Source organism: Canis aureus, chromosome 13 (assembly GCF_053574225.1).
Source record: "Canis aureus isolate CA01 chromosome 13, VMU_Caureus_v.1.0, whole genome shotgun sequence".
Lineage (NCBI taxonomy): Eukaryota > Metazoa > Chordata > Mammalia > Carnivora > Canidae > Canis > Canis aureus.
Window position 1 is genome coordinate 40,235,577 of NC_135623.1, and position 22,337 is coordinate 40,257,913.

The 22,337-nt window shown below is 40.1% G+C and overlaps 1 protein-coding gene, 1 long non-coding RNA gene and 1 pseudogene across 4 annotated transcripts in view; all 3 read right to left on the reverse strand.

Moving 5' to 3' along the window:
• LOC144282312 (uncharacterized) overlaps positions 1–22,337 on the reverse strand; it is a 284,831-nt gene that overhangs the window by 261,956 nt on the left and 538 nt on the right. The gene's annotated exons all lie outside the window — the stretch shown is intronic.
• LOC144282313 (uncharacterized) lies at positions 3,762–5,235 on the reverse strand. Its single transcript, XR_013350725.1, has 2 exons — positions 5,062–5,235; positions 3,762–4,151 (listed from the first exon to the last, which is right to left on the reverse strand). It is a non-coding gene; the product is annotated as an uncharacterized LOC144282313 (long non-coding RNA).
• Positions 5,430–22,325, reverse strand: LOC144282310 (malate dehydrogenase, mitochondrial pseudogene; annotated as a pseudogene). Of its 2 annotated transcripts, XR_013350724.1 has the most exons (3): positions 21,953–22,325; positions 21,311–21,408; positions 5,430–5,824 (listed from the first exon to the last, which is right to left on the reverse strand). The product of XR_013350724.1 is annotated as a malate dehydrogenase, mitochondrial pseudogene, transcript variant X2 (transcript). The 2 variants fall into 2 exon arrangements; XR_013350723.1 differs by lacking the exons at positions 21,311–21,408; positions 21,953–22,325 and adding an exon at positions 9,656–15,708.

Here is a 22,337-nt window from a genome sequence, read left to right on the forward strand (position 1 = left end):
AAAGCTACTCTAATATATAAATGCAGCCCTTATAGAAATACAAAAACATCTATCTGCCAGATCAATCTTTTAGAAAATTAAAATACTAAAATTCTTCTTTGGAGTCCATTAAACAGCAATTTCTTCTTGTATTTAATAAGTGGGCAGCCCGGGTGGCTCAGCAGTTTAGCGCCGCCTTCGACCCAAGGCGTGATCCTGGAGACCCGGGATCAAGTCCCACGTCAGGCTCCCTGAATGGAGCCTGCTTCTCCCTCTGCCTGTGTCTCTGACTCTCTCTGTGTGTCTCTCATGAATAAATAAATAATATTTTTAAAATAATAATAAGTGGCTCAAGAACAATTAAAATTTTGCTCCAAAGACAGAAAAAACCAACAATACATTTCTTGATCATGTCTAGGAGAATGATAACAAGAGAGACTGTCTTAATTTTAAAATATTTTCTTAACAAATATCAATAAATACATATTTAATTATCTTTATATAACTACATTGTGTGTAAAGAATATATTTTATTAATATTAATATATATTTAATTCTCTAAATCATCATGTGAAAGGATTTCAATCTTAACTTGAACTGGAGGATATGAAATGAGGAATCTCATGCACATGCCCTCAGAAGAACAGACCTTAAGAACTGAGACACTGGGATCCCTGGGTGGCTCAGTGGTTTAGTCCCTGCCTTCCGCCCAGGGCGTGATCCTGGGGTCTCGGGATCCAGTCCCGCATCGGGCTCCCTGTGTGGAGCCTGTTTCTGTCTCTTCTCTCTCTCTCTCTCTCTCTCTCTCTCTGTGTGTGTGTGTGTGTGTGTGTGTGTCTCTTATGAATAAAAAAAAAAAAAAAAGAACTGAGGCACTGATTTCCCATAAACACCTGATTTACAGAAGATGAGGCTTATCTTCTTACCAATGAACATCCAACAGGAATCTCTCCCCATCTTCGAGGCAATAAACTAACTGGTTGGACTCTGGCTGGATGTCTCCCTCTCTGCATTCCTTGTTCATAAGTCTGCCCTAAACTTTCAACAGCCTTGCCTGTAGCTTGCCACAGCATGCATTTTCCAAATTGCAATTCCTCTACTATTTCCAAATAACCTCAATTTCTGGTAATTTGAGGTTGTCTCACTTTACCTCTTTATTTAGGTTGACATATATGTCACATACATGTCATTTTCCAAGGCTGTATCATCTGGGCTTGAACTGATAAGGCACATAAGATGTAAATGACTTACTACAGATGCCCTGCTCCTCCTACAAAGATTTAATTGCTTTACTAGGGAACAATCCCTGAGACAGAAGAAATGTAAATATCAGTGAAAAGCTGGTGGTGACATTTCAAGCTCTTCTGCCACATTCAAAACAAACTCCACCATCCACCTTCTTTCATGCCTCAAACAGTAATACCTACTGGTGAAAGCTGTGGAGTTCTACCTATATACACCTGAGGCTATGGACAACCAAATGCCAGACCTCACTACCTGCTGATCCTTTTTCTGGAGACAATGCAATATGGTGGAAAGAGCAATGGGCTTTGGAGTCAGACAAACCTGGGATCCAATGCATTTGCTAATATTGAGTCTTGGACTAGTTGCTTTATATATCCTTGAGTTTCAGGTGTCCTCATCTGTAAAATGGCGAAAATGAAACCAGTCTTCAGGATGATGTATGTAGAGTTGCAGACATGACAGTTATAGGTAGACATGAGGGAACCCTTCTGGTGGGGCAAGTAGGACAGGTTCCAATGTTTGAAGGAGTTAAAGTATTTGTGAGATCTCTGAAAACTTTGTCTTTAGACTAGTGCTGAACATCACTGTCAAGGGTGAGAACTGTGTTGTTCATACATTCATTTATTCATTGCATACACATTCACTGGGCTTCTTATCTAGGTTAGCAAGGAAGACAGACTCATGCATAACTAACTATAAGACACAGGTGCTAACACATAGGTAAGCTGAAGGAAGGGTTGGAAATGACAGTCTGCAAGGTCCCCAAAACAAGAGAGGACCTTTCAGGTGAAGTCACATATGGTCAGAGATGATTTAGCAGGAGGACACTGCAGGGGAGTTTCAGGGCCACCTAGGAATGGCTCATACTTGTCTCTCTAGGAATATGTAGTGGGGAGCAACTGCACCCTGTCTGGAGACCTGGAAGGTGGTCTTTCCATTGCCACTGTGGGAGGGACTCAGAAAGGAAGAGGCTTAGGAAGTAGATGCATTAAGGCCATAAGGGGTTCCAGGCTTCCTTCCAGACCAGCTAGACCTTCACAAAGTGAATGGCCTTCAACCCCATCAACTCAAGAGGGTGGTTTAGTTAGAAAGGAGAATCTGTGAGGGAGAAGAGAAGGTTTTCTGCTAATATATCCTATAATGAGGAGATCAGATTCACTATATATTTGACAGTACAAATAACCAGTCTAAAAGTTTCAAATATAAATTAGAGTAGGTTAATGAAAAATAAAGTGATGGCTGCTTCTCTTTTATACATTCCTGATTGTGTTGTTGATGATGATGATTTTAAAAATGTTAATAGCAGGGGATCCCTGGGTGGCGCAGCGGTTTGGCGCCTGCCTTTGGCACAGGGTGTGATCCTGGAGACCCGGGATCGAATCCCATGTCGGGCTCCTGGTGCATGGAGCCTGATTCTCCCTCTGCCTATGTCTCTGCCTCTCTCTCTCTCTCTGTGTATGACTATCATAAATAAATAAAAATTAATAAAAAATTTTAAAAAAATAATAATAGCGGCTACAATATCCCGGGTATTTCCTATGTGTTAGGCAATGATTTAAGAAGCTATTATCCCCACTTACAAATGAGCAAACTGAAAAATTGAGAGATTAAGTAACCAGCTGAAGGCTACACAGACAGTGGTAGAGCTGTGTTTCAGACCCAAAATTGCTTCCAACTCCAGAATCTGCATTCTACCCTACTGCCTACATGCTTAATTCTGTCTCTAAATGACTCTGTGGACATTTCTCAAACAAGATCTTATCAAAGTGTTATTTATATTTATTAATCTCTATTATCATAAAGATTTTTACTAACATTTACTATAACAATGATAAATTTCTCTATCTTAAGAGTTTTAGGTCCCAAGGAGACCTTCAGGGTAAATTTAGCCAACACCCTCATTTCTACAAATAAGGAACTGAGCTATCCCACGTTCAACTGAGCTACAACTAAAACAGCAATGGTAATAAACCAATCAATCAATCAACAATGGTTCTCTGAAAAATGTTAGAAAAAAAGGAATCTCTTTGTATATACCTATTGATGATGATAATCAGAGTTTGAAAGAAAGTTGTGATATACTACCAAGATGGTATCAACTAATCCTGTGATTTGACACAAAAGGTTGGAATGTTTTCAAACCTCATTTACTAACTTTGTTGCTAGATAACTTGGCAAAAAGCAAGTGGCTTCCTAAACACTGGATATCTGGCTCTCCTTTAATCATTTTTAAAATATCTAAGGTATGTTCTGGGCTTAAACGTATCCTTAGAGGATTAATTTTTATTTAAAAACCTAGTCATCCAAAACTGAATTTAATTTTTTTCAAGCAGAAGTAAAACCTTTCTAAAAGTAACTGAAAACAAAAACACTGCCTGAAAAACAAAAACTAGGCAAAATCAATTATAGAATGAGGCTAATGTCAATCATTATGGAATAAGTCCATTGGCTAAAAGAGAGAAAATTTGGCTTATGGCTTTGTTCGTTGATTTATTTTTATACTCTCATCTTCAATAGGGCTATTTTTTCCATAACCAACTATTGATCATTTGGAAAATTAATTTTTTATGAAAAGACCATTTATTTCCACTGTAAAATAACAAAAGGAAAATGAAATCTTCCTCAGAAGAAAAATCCTTCAACCTCATTAATAATAAAAGAAATACAGATCAAAATGAAATACCAGGTTTATACTATGAAGCTGACTAATATCAAAGATTTTCCCCCCAATTCTCAACGTTGGTGAGGGTATGAGAAAACAAGTTTACATGTTATGACAATACCAAGAAATAAACTAAGGTAGTCTTTTTGGAGATCATTTGACAATATCCCTTTTAATGTCCATTTTTTTTTAAGTACATTTATTTGACACAGCAACTCCACTTCCAGGAATGCAACCTCACATTGCTTCATATGCAGAGACTTGCCTATAATGACATTGATAAAAAGGATATTTATAAGAGCAAGGAAGGAAGAGAGAAAGGGAGGGAATTAAAGAAATTAAAATGTCCACTTATGAGAACTGGTCAAGTAAGTATGTGTACACCGCATTCAGAAAAAGTAAGATTTTTCCATTAAAAGTGATACTGCAGATAAATTTTTCTGAGGTGAAAATCATTCACATGTTACTAGATTTTAAAAAAATACAGGGGATCCCTGGGTGGCACAGCGGTTTGGCACCTGCCTTTGGCCCAGGGCGCGATCCTGGAGACCCGGGATCAAATCCCATGTCGGGCTCCCAGTGCATGGAGCCTGCTTCTCCCTCTGCCTGTGTCTCTGCCTCTGTGTGTGTGTGTGTGTGACTATCATAAATAAATAAAAATTAAAAAATAAAAATAAAAAATACAAAACTCTTTGTATTTGTCTGTTTCCATTTATATGAAGTTCAAGAACAGGCAAAACCAATCTAGCAATAGACAACAGGACAGAGGTTGGCTAGGAATAGAACAGGTAAAGAGAGTAGACTGATTTGAAAAGAGGTAAGGGAACTTTCTAGAGTGATGGAAATATTCTAATACTGGAATATGGCTTGACGGGGAGGAGAGGGACAGAATGGGTATACATTTGCCAAAATTCATCAAAATGTACCTTTAGCAACTATACATTCCATTCTATGTAAATTTTACTTCAATTTGAATAAGGAAAAAAATAAATGTTTAACATAATTTATCATTAATAAAAATAATGTTTGTTTATGTACCTGCAGATAAGGATTTGGAGATGATTTTTGGGTGGGGAAATTGCAGAAACTTTTTTTTTTTACTGTGTTTCAATGAACCGCTCTTGTCCTTAATCTGGGTATCACCTCCCCCTTTCAAAAGGTAGTATGTGACTTACCCAAAGCATCACGGAGTCACGCCAGGTTTCAGAGTGCTCTACATTTCCATGAAGGGATACCACTGGAGTCCCACTCTTTGTGGAGGTCCTGATTCATAGTATGTGCTTACTGATGATTTGCCTCATTTTTCAGACAACTTCAAACGCCAAAGTTACACCAAGAATTTAGTCATTTTGGGGATCCCTGGGTGGCGCAGCGGTTTGGCGCCTGCCTTTGCCCCAGGGCGTGATCCTGGAGACCCGGGATCGAATCCCACATCGGGCTCCCGGTGCATGGAGCCTGCTTCTCCCTCTGCCTGTGTCTCTGCCTCTCTCTCTCTCTGTATCTGTCATAAATAAATAAAATATTTAAAAAAAAAAAAAAAAAGAATTTAGTCATTTTGAGGCATACTTTAAACAGATTTATAGAACCCAAATTCCTTTCAGGTCCAGAGGAGAAAACTTGAAATTACTGAAGGCAATGCAAATGCTGTGTGGCCTGAGAAGTAGCTATTCCTTTGCACATGTCCTGTTCAGCTTCTATGAATGGTTTTGCTGTTAGTTTCAACCCCAGAAGCAGCCTAACCTGAGCTCCACCCACTCCAGGAGGCCTATTACAGATAAGTCAGTCAGTGTTCTTGGGACAGGAAAGCTTTCTTTGCCAGGTGTGCTCATGGCCAAGGCTAGCTGTCCGCCATCTCTTGCTGGTAGCAGTTCATGTTCACATGCAGCCCACAAATCTCTGCAAGGGATGCTGGGTCATTAACCATGCAGGCACTATTACCTATTAACAATAACAGTGCAAACAACCATAGGGCAGTTAGTTGATGGGTGGAAGAGAGTGGCAATAGTCACAAGAAGATGAAACATAATTACATTCCTTTTCCTTAAAAACCCTGCAGGACAGATAGAAACTGACAACTACAGTAGGTGGGAACAAATGAGAAAGGAAATCTAGCTTTTCCTTGGGATACAGTCAAAGAAGTCAGTAACCAAACAGAGCTAAGGATAGTTCAACAACCCAACAACCTGGCTTGGTTCTAGACTGGGGGTGAAGCCAAATACCCAGAGCATCCATATCTCTAGCCCGCTGAACAGCCTGCCAAAAATGGCCCACAGGGCCAGTCAGACTTACCAGGTCTCAAACTGAACATCCTTTCATTGCTCCCAACTTGTACTCCTTTTGCAAAGCCCACATCTCAGTAAATCACACTCGAATCTATCCCTTTACCAAATCAAGAACTTAGAAGCCATTAAAGCCTCCTCCATCATCTTCGACATACAATTATTTATTAGGTCCTGCAGATTCTACCTGCTAAATATTTTTTTTAATATTTTATTTATTTATTCATGAGAGAGAGAGAGAGGCAGAGACACAGGCAGAGGGAAAAGAGGGCTCCCTGCGGGAAGCCCCCGATACAGAACTCACTCCCAGGATCTTGGGATCACGGCCTGAGTAAAAGGTAGATGCTCAACCACTGAGCCACCCAGGCACTCCTAAATATTTTTCTGATTGGTCTTTCCTTCCAGGTCATGCCAGCTGTCACAAAACTCATTCTCCACTGTACTGCCTGAATAATCTTCCCAAAGTACAAATCTGATCATGTCATTGGCTTATTCTAGTACTTTCATGACTCTCCATTGCCTACCTAGAGGTTTCTTGAGACAATTTCAGATGTCTTCACTACTAGAGATTTAAATATGTGAAATCATGGAGTTCAATACAGCAAAGTCCGAGGCAGTATGGACCTGGAAAAGACCTGTCCCACTTAAAGGCATTCAGACCTGAAACTATTTTAAAATAGCTATGCCAGCCTAGTAAAATGATTTTCGAGGTCACTTTGATACTCCTGGTCCACACAGTAGAGTCTGAACTCCCTAACCTGCATCTAAGTCTGTGATATAGCTGATGCCTGCTTCTTTGGCCTCATCTTCAATTATTCTCAGCAAGCAGCTTTCGTTTTCCTGAAGAATCTTTTCACACAGTAGTGCCTTTGAACTTGACCTTCCCTTAGCCTGGGCCCCTCTTCTTTTTACTTTGCCTGATACTCTCATTTTAATACCTCTATTGCCAGCCTTCCTGGAGCCCTGGGGAGACCTGTACCCTGGACATACATCTCTTATAGTTCTTTCTCAGCTTGCAAATATTTATTTTTCTTCCATACTAGTTAGTACTTAAGGGACTTGTCTTATAATTGCACAAATTATATGTTACAAAAGAAACAGCAAAGGCAAGAGACAGCTTTCCTCCCCAACATTTTAAATAAGATTGAGAAAAATATTGTTTGCATCACAGAATACATTTTCAAAAAAATGTCTGGGTGTCCTTGGAGCTAATGGAGATTTGAGGAGGCCTCCAAATATGTACTATGCTATGTCCCTACGCAGTCTCTGCTCACCAAACCTTTACTGAATATGACATTGCAACAATCTTGTGTCAGAAAAACTGCTCTAGGTCTTGATCAGTTTCACAAAATGTTAATGGGGGTAATATTAATCATTACCATGAATTTTCAGTGTTCAAAAGAAAGAAAGGAAGAAGGATTCTGTTACATGCTCCAGTGCCTTTTTAAAAGTCACTCTAAGAAATAAAAGGGAACTTAACTCCACTCCCACAACTGGGTCACAAGATCCATTAGCTGAAGTAGTTGAGCGCTCAGTTACATGAAATAGCTCTATTTCTCAGAACTTGTCCAAAGGGATCTCCCCTGCCTGCAGAGATAGAAGTAAGGTAAAAAGAATCTTTTCTATACCTTTAAGTTTGACCTGCCCCATTTTTCTCTCTCTTCCTGTGATTTAAGCCATTGGGGAAGAATGGAAATAAAATGGGAAGTTCAAAAAGGAAGAGATCGTGAAGGCTGAAGGGGAAGGGGAAGGCAGTAGTGGGGGCTTACAAGGCATCTATGTCCGTTGTGACCAAGGTTAAATGAAATCAGCCACAAAGCTCCAATTAACCTCATCACTTCCTACTTTGCACACTAACAGGCTGAGCTCTAGGCGTAACTTAAAATTGAGTAGTCTGGAGTGAACTCATTCATTATAAACCAGTTCCTCCCAGAGTATTACATACGTTTTTATCATTATTGTTGTCTTTGTTGGGATTTTAAGTGCTTTTATTCTTATTAGCCAATGTGAAAGCAATTTACTTAGTATTGGGCTGAAAAAAAAAAAAAGCCCACAGATAGACTCCATTGTAATATAAAAATAAACATGCTTATGATAGAAAGTTGAAAAAATACAGCTAAGTGTAAGAAAAGGAAAAAGAACACCTATATTCAAAGATCTTTATATAATTGAGACCTTATTATATTTACTTTTAACAGTTAAACTAACTCTGTAACAAGCTCATGCCTTGTTTTTAGAAACTAGTTTAGCATTGTTTTATAGCTACACAGTACTCTTGAAAGTAGATACGCTGTAATTTATATAATCTATTTACTAGAGATTTAGTTTTTATCAAACATATTTTGGATTAATAATATGGATTTAAATCTTTTAATAGCTCTCAATACCAGCTATAAGTAAATGAAACCTCTCCAAACAAGGTATAGGCAGCAGTAGGAGAACAGCTTAGGAAGCCCTTTAGTCATTGGTTTCCTTTAGCCAAGAAAAACAGGTAAAACATCACTGAATCATAAACAAAAGCAGGAAATACTCTGAAACTTCCTCAAGAATAATGTATTTCAAGGCGCCTGGGTGGCTCACTTGGTTAAGAGTCTGCCTTCAGCTCAGGTCACGATCTCAGGGTCCTGGGGTCGAGCCCCATTTTGGGCTCTCCACTCAGTGGCGAGTCTGCTTCCCTTTCTCCTTCTATCTCTATGATCTCTCTCACTTTCTCTCAAATAAATAAATAAAATCTTTAAAAAAAAAGAATAATGTATTTCATAAAACTATTGATTTGAAGGTGGGACCAATTTTAGGAAGACTGGAGAAAAGAGAGTAGTCTTGAAAAAAGAGCACAAATATATGAGAAGTGGTATAAAAACATGAAGTTGGGAAAAAGAAACCACAAGTTCTTAACATGACACTTGGCAGACTTTTCCATCCCTTAGGGCCTTTGATGGGGACTAGACACTGATAAGCTTGCCACAAGTCCTTAAATCTTAAAGAAACTTTTTTTTTTTAATTAATTTATTTGAGAGAGAGAGAGAGTGGGTGAGTGAAGAGAGAAGTAGAGGGAGAGAATCTCAAGCAGACTCCTCACTGAGCATAGAGTCTGAAGTAGGCTAAATCTCATAATCTGTGAGCCTCACTGAGCATAGAGTCTGAAGTAGGCTAAATCTCATAATCTGTAAGATCATGACCTGAGCCAAAAACCAAGAGTCATTTTTTTTAAGATTTTTTATTTATTTATTCATGAGAGAGACAGACATAGAGAGAGAGGCAGAGACACAGGCAGAGGGAGAAGCAGGCTCCATGCAGGGAGCCCGACGTGGGACTCAATCCCGGGTCACCAGGATCACGCCCTGGACTGAAGGCCGCACTAAACTGCTGAGCCACCAGGGCTGCCCCCAAGAGTCATTTAACCAACTGAGCCACCCAGGCGCCCTTTGGAGGAACACTTTCTTAAACAAAAGCTTTAAAAACCATTTGTTAACAGTGATCCTCTACCTACTCAAAGTGTCTTTTCACCAAATCATTCATCTTCTCCCATGCTCTCTAGACTTTATCAGAAACAAAGTAGGTAGCCAGAGAGGTTCTTTCACAGATTCAATATGGCTAGAATCACCACTGCGGAATGCTTTTATAGTGATATAGAATTTAGAGTCTTCTTAAAACCCTTTCCTTGGAACTTTGTGTCAATCTGGGGAAAATAAAATGCTATGTACCATTATACTTTCATTTGATTTTTTACTTAAATCAATTTTTTTTCTTAGAAAGCTATCTTAAAATTTTGAAATCACTCTACAAATCACTGCCCAAAGTGTTTCCAATTATTTATTATCACAGTTTGTCTTCACAAAACCCAGAGAGATGGGTAGAGAAAGAATTATTAACTCTATTTCAGAGATAAGAAAACAGATGGAGAAAGTAAAGATGCTGTCACCAGAACCCAGATGTTTTGTATTTTGGCCCAGGATGTCTTCTCCTACAGACTGTCATAGAGGCTTTGGCAGACGGCATTGTTGGAGAGTCTATGGAGACATGACTTGTGCTTCTGTGATATCTCAAAGAAGTTTTGTACTTGTTTCAAACCTGACATATAAACCCTGAGTATTTTACTGAAGCATGTGTATCAATGTATTCTGTCTTAGAGCATCTCCAAGTTTCTTCATATGTGGATTGAAAAAGTTTCTTATTTAATTAATCCACAGATTAATAAACCAAAGATAATTTTAGCATTCATTTTTCCAAATAGTTAAAAGGGATAAAGATGAATCTTTACATACAGTAAAGTATTTGAAAAACCATGTTGTGATTTAAAATGACAAATAAAACTAGGAAATGCAAGTGTGTCTCTTAAAAGCAGAAAAATCTACACTATCTGTGGTTTAAATAAGTGAATATTTATCTTAACATTACCAAGCCCGGGATGCCTGAGTGGCTCAGCGGTTGAGCATCTGCCTTTGGCTCAGGGCATGATCCCGGGATCTCAGATCAAGTCCCATATTAGGCTCCTTGCATGGAGCCTGCTTCTCCCTTGGCCTATATCTCTGCCCCTCTCTGTGTCTCTCATGAATAAATAAATAAAATCTTTAAAAAAATTACCAAGCCCTGTTGAAAAAGTAGAACAGTTCTTTCTTCTTTTCTTTCTTTACTTCTCTTTCTTGCCCACGGTCTTCCTTTTTTTTAATGGCTAGATATATAAAGGCTCAGCTCAGGGTAGCTCAGTCAGTTGTCTGCCTTCGGCTCAAGTCCTGATCCGGGGGTCCTGGGATCAAGCCCCCCATCAGGCTCCCTGCTCAGCAGGGAATCTGCTTCTCCTTCTCCCTCTGACCCTCATCTCCACTTGTGCTCTCTCTCTCTCTCGCAAATAAATAAATAAAATCTTTTAAAAAAGAGGGGGGACACCTGGATTGAGTGTGCCTTTGGCTCAGGATGTGATCCCAGGGTCTGGGGATCAAGTCCCATATCAGGGTCCCTGGGAGGAGCCTGCTTCTCTCTCTGCCTATGTCTCTGCCTCTCTTTCCATGTCTCTCATGAATAAATAAATAAAATCTTTAAAAAATAAAAATAATAAAGGCTCAGCCTAGAAAACTCATCAGTAGAAAACGCATCTATGTGTACATGTATGGCTATTTGCCTTTTTAAATAACGTGGCTTTTCTCTAAACCTGGAATGTAAAAGACTCTTGGAGAACATATAACTGAAATAGAACACATCTTCCATATATCATATTTTAATGTATTATTTTCTCTTTAAAAATGAAAGGAAAAATGATGTTAAAAGTTACTTTCATTAGGGATGAAGGGGTCTGTGTGTGTGCATGTATGTATACACATGTATATTTTTGTTGTTGAAGAGCAGTTTTCCAAGAGCCCTAAACTAGCCTGGATGTGGTTACAATTTAGCACTTGACGACATTGAGTTTAACTGGACTTGTATTGTTTCACGTTTCCTGAAAAGACTGCGGTATCGTGAGATTAAGAATTCTGTCTTCTATTTCTTTTGTATACTCCACAGTGCCCGCCCCAATGTTTATATTGAGTTTAAAGATGAAGCGCCTGGCTGGCTGAGTTGCCATTCCATCTTGGGGTTGTGAGTTAGAGCCCTATGTTGGATGTAGAGATTGCTTAAAAATAAATTCTTAAAAAGAAAAAAAATAAAGAAATTCACCCAATGTTCCATAAGAACCAATCCTACTGGGGATCGCTGGGTGGCGCAGCGGTTTGGCACCTGCCTTTGGCCCAGGGCGCGATCCTGGAGACCCGGGATCGAATCCCACGTCTGACTCCCGGTGCATGGAGCCTGCTTCTCCCTCTGCCTGTGTCTCTGCCTCTCTCTCTCTCTCTGTGTGACTATCATAAATAAATAAAAATTAAAAAAAAAGAACCAATCCTACTAACCATCCAATCTTTGAAATAAATTGTTCTCATTCTCTGTAAACTAGATGTTAATATTAACATTTTGTGGAACATCTTGACCCAATAATAATGTGCATTTATATCATACGATTGCAAATATTACTATTGTTACTATTATTAAAAAACAATGTTTTTGTGCTTGTTCTCTGGATATTTTAAGGCCTCAGACATAATTTTATAAGTGTAGTGAATAGGAGTAATAGAAAGCAGAGAAGTCCACTACCCTGAATCTCTATTAGAATTTTTTTAATATTTATTGATTTATTTGAGAGATAAAGTGAGCACACACATGTGCAGGGGGTGGGATGGTGAGGGAGGAGTCAAGAGAGAGAATCTCAAGCAGACTCCTCGATGAGCGTGGAGCCTACCTTGGGGCTCCATCTGGCAACCCTGAGATTACAACTTGAGCCAAAATCAAGAGTTGGTGGCTTAACTAACTGAGCTACCCAGGGGCCCCTCTAGCAGATTATTTCCCCTCTAGTAGATTGTTTATAAGAGTATGGAGGGACCCTTAGAAGGGAAAGTTGGAGACATCACAGAGCTATCTGGGAGCTCAGACATATTAACTCATACCAGAATACAGCATCACTACTGGGAAACTTCTTGTCTCAGCCGAGTCTAAAATAATTCCTTTTTAAGCAATAGGTATTTACTAAAACTGCCTTTGTTGTATTCTTTCTGTTCCTCTTTCTTGGTTCCAGACAGTTTCTGTCTCTACATCTGATTTATAAGCTATGACCAGCTCGTGATTATAAGATCTTATTCTTGAACCCATACTGGGATTGTTGACAGTGTTACCTGATTCCAACTTTGCCTCTAACTTCCTAACAACAAATCCAGACTCTTCTTGCCTTCATCTAGAATTTACAGGTAAATCCATATCATGTAGCAGTTCTTAATCCTTTTGAGAGATTTCTTGAAAATATATGAAAGCTATGAACTCATCCACTCCAAAAAAAAAAAAAGTACACATATACACAAAGATTTGCCACAATTTCAAGAGGTTCACCATCCAACTGAAGCCACTTTCAAGGGGCTTCTGCTGGTAGTAACCTATAGTATTAAAAAAAACAAAAAACAAAAACAACTCATAAAACAATGCAATCTGTATAATCTAGGATACATTTTTATACCCACGAATGAATAACTTCCTTTCAACTTTCAGATAGAAAGGAGAAAGATAAACTCAGCTATCCAGAACCAAATTAATAAACTTACATGGTTCTTTCTAATCCTGATTAACTAAGTTTCTAAATAGTCACAAAAGTCCAAAGACCTCCTCTGTTTTAGTCATTACAAGTAGATATCAATAATTCTTGGTAGAGTTTGAGAAAAGCTAGTGCTTGTCTTTATCACTTCCAAGATTTTTCTTCTAAAAAATCACCAAGGTAATATAAGTACATTGAAGAAATGCTGGAAAGTGAGGAAAAGCATACATAAGAGTTTTATTTTTTTATTTTTTATTTTTTTAAAAAGAAAATGGAAGCCTGCTTTTATTGATGCACACATTGACGGACCTGTGATTGGAAGGGGCGGCGACATTAACATGACACTCGTGGTTAACGCAAGGGAAACATGAGGGCAGGAGATGGCTTTGCAGGGACATGATGCCTTCATAAGTTAGGGAAATGGAGTGCTAGCTGGCTGCCCTTTCATTTCATGTTCTTCACAAACTCCTCTCCCTTTTTGATGGAGGCCTTCAGCTCAGGGATGTCTTCTGCTATCATCTTCTCTTCAAAAGGGGAGATCTTGCCAATGCCTAGATTCTTCTCGATGCCCTTTTTCTCCAGCAGTAATGGTGTGGAGAAATAGTCACTGTCTGTGTCCTGGGATTTAACAAAGGAACATTCGACAATTCCTTCCTTCCCATTCACTGCATCCACAAGGGAGAAGACAAACCGGGCTCCAGCGTATGCCATGGACAGGGTGGCAGAGCCTGCTCCAGCTTTGGCCTTCACCACCTCCGTGCCGGCCTCCTGAATCTGCCCAGTGACGGCTGTCAGCTGGTCCTGGGGAAGGTCCACCTTGGGAGTGCACTGAGAGATCAGAGGGATAATGGTCTTCCCGGCATGACCACCAATGACAGGAACATTGGCTCGCGCGGGATCCAAACCCTTTAGTTCTGCAGTGAAAGTGTTGGCCCTGACAATGTCCAGGGTCGTCACCCCGAAGATTTTATTGGGGTCGTAAGCTCCGTGTTTCTTGAAAACCTCCGTTGCAATTGGGATGGTGGAGTTGACCGGATTTGAAATGACGCAGATCACGGCTTCGGGGCAATGCTGGGCGCAGGCAGCAGTCAGGGTGTCCACAATTGAGGCATTGGTGTTGAACAGGTCATCCCGTGTCATGCCTGGTTTTCTTGGGACTCCGGCTGGAATAACCACCACATCGCAGCCTTTGAGGCAATCCGGCAGCTGCTCAGGTCCAAGGTAGCCTTTCACGGTTGCTCTGGTCTCGATGTGGCTCAGATCTGCGGCCACTCTGGGTGTATGAGCGATATCGTAGAGGGTCAGGCAGCTCACTATCTGCCTGATTCCTCCGGAAGCCCCAAGCACAGCTACTTTAGCATTGTTCTGGGCCGAGGTGCTGACGCTGCGGCGGAGAGAGGCACCGGCAGGGCGGGCAAGGGCGGAGAGCATGGTTGGTTGGAGCAAGCGGGGAGCTGAAGAGTAGGCGCAGGAGCATGCAGCTGGCAGGTGACACCAACGACCTCCACACTGCACAGGGCCTCCCGGCTCCTACATAAGACTTTTAAATCATTTCTTTTGCCTTCGTGGATGTATCTTGCAAGAAGTTACTGTGGCCAAGTTCAAAAAGGGTGTTGCCTGTGTTCTCCTCTAGGATTTTGATGGAATCTTGTCTCACATTTAGATCTTTCATCCATTTTGAGTTTATCTTTGTGTATGGTGAAAGACAGTGGTCTAGTTTCATTCTTCTGCATTCTTCTGCATGGGATGTCCAATTTTCCCAGCACCATTTATTGAAGAGACTGTCTTTCTTCCAGGGGATAGTCTTTCCTCCTTTATCGAATATTAGTTGACCATAAAGTTGAGGGTCCACTTCTGGATTCTCTATTCTGTTCCATTCATCTATGTGTCTGTTTTTGTGCCAGTACCACACTGTTTTGGTGACCACAGCTTTGTAATACAACCTGAAATCTGGCACTGTGATGCCCCCAGCTATGGTTTTCTTTTTTAAAATTCCCCTGGCTATTCGGGGTCTTTTCTGATTCCACACAAATCTTAAAATAATTTGTTCTAATTCTCTGAAGAAAGTTGATGGTATTTTGATAGGGAAAAGCAAAAGTGAACTATTGGGACTTCTTCAAGATAAGAAGCTTTTGCACAGCAAAGGATACAGTCAACAAAACTAAAAGACAACCTACAGAATGGGAGAAGATATTTGCAAATGACATATCAGATAAAGGGCTAGTTTCCAAGATCTATAAAGAACTTATTAAACTCAACACCAAAGAAACAATCCAATCATGAAATGGGCAAAAGACATGAACAGAAATCTCACAGAGGAAGACATAGACATGGCCAACACGCACATGAGAAAATGCTCCACATCACTGGCCATCAGGGAAATACAAATCAAAACCACAATGAGATACCACCTCACACCAGTGAGAATGGGGAAAATTAACAAGGCAGGAAACCACAAATGTTGGAGAGGATGCAGAGAAAAGGGAACCCTCTTGCACTGTTGGTGGGAATGTGAACTGGTGCAGCCACTCTGGAAAACTGTGTGGAGGTTCCCCAAAGAGTTAAAAATAGACCTGCCCTACGACCCAGCAATTGCACTGCTGGGGACTTACCCCAAAGATACAGATGCAATGAAACGCCGGGAAACCTGCACCCCAATGTTTATAGCAGCAATGTCCACAATAGCCACACTGTGGAAGGAGCCTCAGTGTCCATCGAAAGATGAATGGATAAAGAAGATGTGGTCTATGTATACAATGGAATATTACTCAGCCATTAGAAATGACAAATACCCACCATTTGCTTCAATGTGGATGGAACTGGAGGGTATTATGCTGAGTGAAATAATTGGAAAAGGACAAACATTATATGTTCTCATTCATTTGGGGAATATAAATAATAGTGAAAGGGAATATAAGGGAAGGCAGAAGAAATGGGTAGGAAATACCAGAAAAGGAGACAGAACATGAAGATCCTAACTCTGGGAAATGAACTAGGGGTGGTGGAAGGGGAGGAGGGCGGGGGGTGGGGGTGAATGGGTGATGGGCACTTGATGGGATGAGCACTGGGTGTTATTCTGTATGTTGGCAAATTGAACACCAATAAAAAATAAATTTATTATTAAAAAAAAGAGTGTTAAATCACTTGCAATCCTAACTAACACCAAAGATACCCAATATTTTAATGTCCAAGTTTCCAGTCTTTTTAAATTCATATTTGTTATGCCAGAACACCTTTCCTTCAAGTTCAAGTTCTTCTTTTATATAAGAACTTGTTGTGCATTCAAAGACTTAGTTCAATCTTTGGGGGTCTAAGAAACTTTTAGGTTCTCTAAGACTTGCCCCAGGCCTATACATTTCTGGGCTCTGACTACAAATTCACTGGCCAGCCTCTTGACCTACACACAGTGTGAACTGTAGCTGAAGGCAAGGCATTTATCAGATTGCTATTGTGTCTTCTAGTTATTAGCTCTGCTGTCAATGTTTATCACTGTGGTAATTACAGTTTTGACATTCTACTGCCTGAGCTGAACACTTGGCTCCATTGCCATCTTCTAGTTTTGTGAACTGGACAAATTATATAACTCATCTGTGCCTCCGTGTTCTCATCTGTAAAATGGGCATGTTGGTGGAGACTAAATGAATTAACATCTATAAAGTATGAGGACACGGGGTGTCATCTTGGAAGCACTCAGGAGATGCTATTATTGTTATTCTATATATTGCATATATTCTTTATGTATTGTTATCACTTCCCATATTTTCTGGTTTGTTAGTTCTGCTCAGTCACTATTCGTCCAGTCACCTAGTCCACTATACTCTAGCAAACTCTCCCTAGACATAAATGATTTTACCTCAGAGCTTTTTTAAGTAGATTCATTTATTCATTTGATATTTTTTGAGAATGACTATGTGCAGGTCCTACAATCGGTCTTGGATACTGCTGAGGCCTCTACCCTCAAGTGTTTGGAATCTCTTGGGGGCAACAGATTAAAAAAAAGAAAATGAAAAGAATATTTGTAATACCAAGTGATGAGTGTGACCACAGAAAAAATACAGGGGACAGGGCAGACCTGGTGGCTCAGCGGTTTAGCACCGCCTTCATCCCGGGGCATGATCCTGGAGAACTGGGATCGAGTCCTATGTTGGGCTCCCTACATGGAGCCTGCTTCTCCCTCTGCCTGTGTCTCTGCCTCTTTCTCTCTCTCCTTCTCTGCATCTCTCATGAGTAAATAAATAAAATCTTTAAAAAGAAAGAAAGGAAGAAAAAGAAAAGAAAAGAAAAGAAAAGAAAAGAAAAGAAAAGAAAAGAAAAGAAAAGAAAAAGAAATACAGGGGACAGAAACAGAGACTGCAACCAGACTTTGCAGGAGAGAGAAAATGCCTCCTAGAGGAAGGGACTCTAAATTGAGTCCTGAAGCAGGAGTTAGCCAAAGAGGGGTGAGAGCCAGAGAGAAAGGTTATGTTTGGAAAATAAAGGATTTGACTATGAGCTCTTAAGGTCCCTTCCAGTAAAAAACTATAGGACTCTGCTGTCTACCTGATATGGAAATCTACCTGACCCTTCCTGCTATGTCCAACGCTAGCCTAAGCACCTACAAAATGTCATTTTAGTTGGAGGCAGCAAACAGGATAGTTTTAGAGAAAGCATAAGCCTATTAATGCTCATTAAAGTAGCCATACTTTTTTCTTTTATATGTACAACTGATGTTTTCTCAATATTTGTCAAATGCTATAGAACTGTGGCTTTTAAAAAGTCCCCTCTTCCAATGAAATCACCAGCTCAAAGTCCCAGCTAAAGAGAAGTTCTACAGTCCTTTGTGTAGCTACCTGCTATAGACTGAATGTTTGCATTGCTTTAAAATTCCAACATTGAAATCCTAACCCACAATGTGATGGTGTTATAAAATGAGCCTTTAAGAGATGATTACATCACGAGGGCAGAGCCCACCAGAATGGGATTAGTGCCCTTACATGAGACTAAGGGGTGCTCCCTTGCCCTTTCCACCTTGTGAGGACACAAGGAACCAGGAAGCATCTATGAATGAGGAAGTGAGTTCTTAGTATATGCTGAATCTGCCAGCACCTTGATCTTGGACTTTCCAATTTCCAAAACTGTGAGAAATAAATGTCAGGTTCTGAGGACTGAGTTCATCATATCACTTAGGGTAAATATATATCATATCACTTAGGGTAAATATATACATATATTTATATATCATATCACTTAGGGTAAATATATACATATAAATAATATATATTACCCTCAATATTAATATATTTATAATATACATATTTCACATGGAAATGACCATTAATTTGTTTCAATTTATGGAATAATATTGGTTACAACTTTTTGCATAGGTGAGTAATTTTGATGTCCTATTTTTTTTTTTATTTTACAAAAATACTGCATAATTTGCAAACTGCATTTTTGGTTATTCCAATCATTCTAGAATCTAATACTTGTATCATGAGTGTGTACAACTTCTAATAGTACAAAGGTTCATTTCCATGTCCCATGAAATATAAAACATTTCTCTTCTCCTCCTGTTTCCTTCTTCTCCTCCATTTTCCAAATGGCTTACAACTTCAACAACAATCAGCTCATAGCCTACCTAGTTTCCTCCACGCTCCCAACCCATCTTCCCTGCTCCAATAACCCAGATTATTTTGAAAGAAATCTCAGACATCATATCACTTCAGCTCTGAATATTTTAGTATATATCTCTAAGAGGCAAGGAGTTCCCTTTTCAAATATCATCATAGTCCCCCAAGATAACAACAGCTGCTTAGTATCATAAAATAGCGTTCACCTTCCCTTATTGCCCTATGTCTTTCTTCTTGTTTATTTGTTTGTTTTAATCTATATTAAAACAAGGTCCATACATTACAATTGAGTAACATCTCTCTTATGGGCAAACATTCTTTTTTTAGGCTTTTTCCTCAAACGAAAATGAAGAATTGTGATGTAGCAAAAACAAGCAATTCTGAATGAAGCAGGAGTTTAAAATGCTGTCCTAAAGAAGGTGGTGAAAATGTCAAGTCACCGCCTTTGCCCAGGAGATAAGCACTTGGCATACACCTTTCCCTGAATGATAAAGAAGGAAAGTGGGAGCTGTGCTTCCCAGTAACATTTTTATTAGCCACCCAGAACTGTACATAAACATGATGCCTGTGAAACAAAGTGCTCTGCCATAAATAGTAATTGAGGAAATAGAAAATGAGTTGTAAGTCTGAAAATCATTTCTTTACTTCAATGAAAAAGAAGCTTATAAACGGGTAAACCAGTCTCTTTTAAAGTCTTGCTAATGCTGGTTGCACTAATCCTTTTAAGGGTTTCTAATCCTGAAGCTTTAGTTTAATTTAATTTATAGCTTTTGAATTTTCAGCTATTGCTTACTCCATTCTAATCTGTGCCTTTCATCACAAAAAGAAAATCACTTTAGATGACATGAAATTGTAACCAAGACTTCCACGTCCATTTTGCACTGTAAGAGCTTCTCTTACCATCCTACCTTAAACAAAGCTCCTTTTACATTTTTTTAAAGATTTATTTATTTACAATAGACAGAGAGAGAGAGAGAGAGGCAGAGACACAGGAGGAGGGAGAAGCAGGCTCCATGCCGGGAGCCCGATGTGGGACTCGATCCCGGGACTCCAGGATTGCGCCCTGGGCCAAAGGCAGGCACCAAAAGCCACCCAGGGATCCCCGTCCTTTTACATTTTAAAATGGAAAGAAATCCCAGTGTCAGAACACCATACAAAACAATCACTATGTAATAAAAGAGGCAAGACAAGCTTACAGTGATACAGTGCAGGAGTTAAGAATATGGGCTGTGAAGAGAAAAGGCTGTCCCTGTTTTTTTGCCTATAAAATGGGGACAATAAATAGTAGCTGTCTCATAATACTGCTGTTGGGATCATTCAAGTGTGATCATGAAAAGCACACAGCACTGAATATCATTTAGTAATGACTATTATTATCACTGGAAAGACACAGGAAGGGATGATTTGTCATGATCAGTTTTACCTTGAGAGATAGAACTTACTTTATGGTAATATTGTGAGTCAGTTACCAAAGAAGGCAGCAAGCTCCCTGCACAGCACCCCTATTGCACTGCCTCCCATAAAAAGACCCAGGGAAAATAAGGACCCTGGGGAGGGAACGTTAGTTACCCTCTCTGATGGCTCCAAATATTTGAAAATAGTACAAGAAATGGTTCCGTGTGTAACAAGTTCTAGGTAAGATAATACTGTGCTAAGTGCACTAAACAGATTAACCTGAAATTGGACTCTGATCCCCAGGAAACAGGCCGGTGTAGCCCAGTCCTTACTGGCCCTGACGAGGAAAAACAACCTCATGTCTATCTCAACTGTGATCTGGCTGGATATGATCTAAGCTTTGAACGGTGCCTAAGCGCATTTCAGATGCATAATACCTGTTAGACAATACTAAGCAGGGAGCTTTGGGCTCAGGTGTGCACTCTGATACTGAGGAACAGACATAGGAAAATGAAGATCCAGCATTATAATTCGGCCTTTCTCTATTCCATCATTTAGTCAGACTAAAATTTCCTTTTCTCTCAGGTGTTTAAATAATTGCAAAAACTAACTCAATAAATAAACTAACAAAAAAGTAGGGGGTGGTAATTTGTATGATAGCATTCTTCCGTTCAAATCATTTGTTGCAAAATCCCTTTTAAAACCTTTTCCTCACAACTCCTAGCCCTTTGCAAGCTCCAGCCCTCTGCATTATTCCTCTGCTCCTTGAGGAAACAGAGGAGGAGGAGAGGTCTCCAAAGAAAATTTTCTTGTTAATAATATCCTATGTTTAAATGCCTTAGAGCATTTAAATGCTTTAAAACACTCTCAGATCCACCGTGGTCTTGTACAAGATGGTATAAATGATACCATACCTGACAGGTGAGAAAAGTTATATATCGTGATTGGTGCAGGTGAGACCTGAACTGCAGATCTTTTCAACCAAATGCAACAATCTGGAACCTGAAGCAAGTGGCTGCACACTCATGCTCACCAGTTTCCTGTGCAGTTTTTCCTCCCTTCGGTGAGTCTGTTCCAGCCATCTTCCTCTTTCCTCTTCAATTCTGATTCATGCCTCACCTCATGTAATTACTAAATGGGAAAGATTTGAGTAGACCAATATCCAATCAACCAATATTCACTGAACACAAACTAGAAGCTAGACCTCTGAAGCAGAGGGAAAGTTCATCTTTATCATTTAAGACGACTATGGTGAGATTACTTATCAATCTGAGCCAATTATCTTATAAAATAATATCTGCATACTAGCCAAAATGGAGTCCCTAGCTGGATGTATGCAGCCCCTGCTTATAAATCTGGAAATAAACTTCAAGCAGCTTCTATAAGAGAGCTAAGGCCCGGGAAATGTCTCTGCACAGACTGATAAGATTTCCAACTGTGCCTGGTAAAATCTCGTTTCTTAAATTACTTATTCGACATCAACTTAATCATACAAACTTGCATCTGCCTGGCCCTGGCGGTGAGAGTCCTAGTTCCCTCTGCCTTGAAAGTTCAGCAGGCTCCTGGTGGCCTTAGGTCCTCCTCCTAGGGGCCTCGGCTCCCGACTTGCAGGTCTGGTCCTACCTCCCTGTGAAACCCTCCACCACCTTCAATCTTATTACCTTTGGAGTTTTACCTGTACTTGGGTGATTGTTTGGTATTTGACTCTATCTGCTGCTCTCAGGTGCCTGGAAGCGCAGCAGCTGGCTTGAGACGCCGGTGCCAGGCACACAGTAGGCCCTCCAGGTACGAAAACCTTAGTCACAGGCGCCTGGAACTGGGTCGCCCAGGCTCCGCGGAGGGGGCAGGATGGGTTGGGTCCGCTTCCATACCACCTGGGGGCCTCCAGGCTCCTACCCTAACCCTCAGTGACACTCTCCAAATGTAAAGGCTGTTTGTCCCGAGGCCCCAGAAGACTTGAAGCCCCCAGGGAGCAGAAATCCTATCACACTTAGTGTTGTGGCCCCACCCCTCGCTGTGCCTGCTACTAAGCATGAAACACACGGGCAAATTACTTCGCA